Genomic DNA, 3,381 nt, shown 5'->3' on the forward strand with positions numbered 1-3,381 from the left:
AAGTAATTATGATAAAAACCACAGTACTTTAACAATACATTTATATACAAAATTACACCATTAATAAATTGCAGTTAAAATAATAATTTCATGTTTTCCGTGTGGTTGGGTATCACAAAACCAATTGATAAAGTCAAAAGAAAAGAGATTTAATTTATGGGCGACTTTAACGTTGAAGAAAACATCTTGCTACATATTTATGAAATACATTTAACGGTTGATTGACCTAATAAAGAGAATTTATAACCCCTCTCTCACTTTATACAAATCTCTCACTGCATGTTCATTCGCTGACTGAATTGGCACCTTGGTTTTCTCAAAATCCTACGGTCCACAATCAATGTCTGTGTCTGTGATTAGTATTTTAGTTTATATCTGAAAACATTGAATTGAATGCAAAGCTAGGATGTGAGGGTGCACGTAGATCCCTTCTCTGGATGACACCATCATCCACATCACGCTCAATTTCACAAAATCAGATGGTCGGTCTCGGTTTTGTGCAAGGTCAGTGTAGTACTATAGGTACAGTCAATGGGTGTAGCAGGACATAACATAACATAGCACATGATGTGGCATATCCAACGGTGGATATAGATGACTTCACCAACCTTCACTGTTGATCCACACAGAAGTCACAATAAAAATTGACATTAATATTAGAAAGTAGTAATATTGGAAATTAAGAAGGGTGCATGGGGTCGTGGTCATTTCTGGAAGTGAGAAGGCAGCTGGTAGGGTATACCTGCACCATTTCTTTGTCTTTTTTGACGTTGCCTTTCTTCTCCTCCTTTATTTTTACTCTTGTTATAACCCCTTCTCTTCCTTCTCATATCATTCTCATTCACCCATTCATCATCACAACCACACTGTCTTCTTTCTCTCTTTCTCTCTCTCTCTGACCCCCCTTGAAGATAGCCGAAACTCATGGGGGACACAGTGAGAAGAGAGTGAACCATGAAAACAAAACCTTTTCTCTTTCTCTCTCTTTCTCTCCCTCTTAGCTCTTCAAGAAGAAGGGCCATTTTTGGGAAGCTTTGTCTTTTGAGGGGAATGTTGTCTGGCTCGAGGACCCTTCATCTTCATCTTGTGTATCTGCATCCCTCTCTTTTGTAGAGTGCTATGCTTGTGCTCAAGGAATGTATAGTGTTGTCGGACCAGGCTTCATTCCCCCCAATTATATGCTTCCAAATTGATTTTCGGCCCAAAATCGACATATCTTCCGGCTGAGAGCTACAAATATGTGGATTCCTTTTCCTTCACAAACTGGTGTTTTTCTCAACGGATATTATTTCGTGGAGATCGAGCCGTGGCGATGTAGTGTGTTTGTAGCATCTGCTGATGAAATGCTTTATAGGTTTGCTTGGTATCTCCTCTATGTTTTTTTGGAACTGTGGATTAGTGTAAAAGTTTTGTTTTTTTCTTAAATATAGGTAGATCTTAGTCGTGGGGTTGGGTTCTTGGATGAATTAAAGATGGTGGTAGTTTGCAGATTGGTGTAATGATGAAGCATTTTGACCCGGTTTTCACTTGGCAAAAGGTTTTCATCATTACCTCCTTTTCGTTTCTTTCTTTTTCTCTGATCAAGTTATGATGGTGTTTTTGTTGTCAGGGCGTAACTACCTTTTTTTTCTTTCATCTTCATCATTAGCTAGATCTTCTCCCAATTATGTTTTCCAGTATCCGATCTGTCTGTCTCTGCCATGTTTTCTCAGATCTGGCCAACTTTGAAACTCAGTTAGACATTCTCCTCTTTTTCAAGTCCCCCTCCCACCCTTCTTTTTCCATTTTTTTCTTTCTCTCTCTACCTGATTCCTCTCTCACTCTCTCTTTAGGGTTTCGTGGCCTATGTTCTGTCTCTAATCTCCATCGCTTAGCTGGTCCTGGAGTCTTTGATGAAGAAGCAAATAGCTGATCCCTTTTATCAGTATTATTATGATTATTAGTCATTTCACCATTGTAAAACCGTATGGTCAAATCGAGGCCTAATTAATTTGGTTAAATGTGCCATGTGTTACTGGCATGCATATGATTCAAGAGCCTTGTAGACTCCGCCCTTTCTCTTTATTGGAGTCTTCTCCTTCTGTCTATTAAGCATTTATCAATCCTGTGATTTTTTTTTCATCTATGTTCGATACTAAATTACAGATCCTTAAATCTTTTCTTGTTATTGTGGGTAGCATTTACCTTCCTTTCATGGGTTCTGTAATGTCACACGCTCAGATCTACATTTTTCTCTGTTTGCTTTGTCGTTCGTTTTCATATCAATTTGTAATTAAAAATTAATAGATCTGAGCACCACCAGTACAGAATAGAAAAACCTTTTTGAAGTATGGCTGTATTTTCTTGTCTGTGCTGCTGAACCTTGTGAGTTTTTCAATGGGCAACTTTAAATTTTCCGTCTTTTTAACATATCTCATTTGATAGCTGAAACCCTAATTTCCTGCACGATCAATAAGAAACAACGTGCAAGATGGTTCCTTTCGTATCGGTCTAGTTTTGATGTTGGCAGAGAAGAAGCAAAGACAAAACGAAACTCCCATCATTAATAGTTACAGTTCTTCGAGGAAAAGGTAATTAATTTGTTTATTAAGGATAATGAATGTTGATCATTACAATTGATAAGCATTACAATTGCGCATTTTAGCCCTCCCTCTGATCACAGAAGCAGCAAAAGAAAGTGAATGCTTCGTTAGGAAGCAAAGATATCTTATGCAGGTCAGTGTTTGAGCAACTGTACATTGTCCCAGAAGGCATCATTGCAGTGTTACCGAGTAAGCTTTTGGTTTGTTATTATATGCTTAATAATTTGCAAAGATGGGAATCAATGATTATTTAATTACTAATAAAGGAATTTTGTTGGGGTCTCTTTTGTTTAACATTTTTTTACCCTGCCTTGTTTTCTTCATGTGCTCAGGGATTTGGAAGACACTACAGCATCATATTAAGCTTGATTCAGAATAGAAGACAAAAAGAGTCTGCACATAGCGAGGGGCATTGGGGAACACGAATGACATAATCACAGTGCTCAAAGCTCATACAGCACTACTTTTCTTTGTCACCATTGTTGTTCAATATTCATACTTGCACGCAAATGTGAACACTTTATTATTTTCAACGCAACTCATGTATCCAACCAAAGTCTCTTGCTAGAATTAATATATATCATTTGAATTTTCATTTTTGATTTGAAATTATGACCTCGTGAATTGTCATAAAATACAAAACACCATACTATGCTTGGAATATATTGTCCTTTTTTTTTCAAAAATTCATTCGGGTAAAAGGCGTTCTTTTTGACTATGCATGATCTCACTCTGTACCTTTTGCTTGTTTTTTGTGTGTACACAAAGAATTGTGAAGCATAAAAAGTTGTGAAAAATT

General features: G+C 37.0%; 1 long non-coding RNA gene across 1 annotated transcript; it reads left to right on the forward strand.

The window, feature by feature from the left end:
- The first annotated feature begins 703 nt into the window (after positions 1-703).
- Positions 704-3,177, forward strand: LOC124836999 (uncharacterized). Its single transcript, XR_007028700.2, has 2 exons — positions 704-2,771; positions 2,915-3,177. It is a non-coding gene; the product is annotated as an uncharacterized LOC124836999 (long non-coding RNA).
- Positions 3,178-3,381: the final 204 nt, after the last annotated feature.

Source organism: Vigna umbellata, chromosome 11, assembly GCF_029865625.1.
Source record: "Vigna umbellata cultivar VRB3 chromosome 11, Vumbellata_1.0, whole genome shotgun sequence".
Lineage (NCBI taxonomy): Eukaryota > Viridiplantae > Streptophyta > Magnoliopsida > Fabales > Fabaceae > Vigna > Vigna umbellata.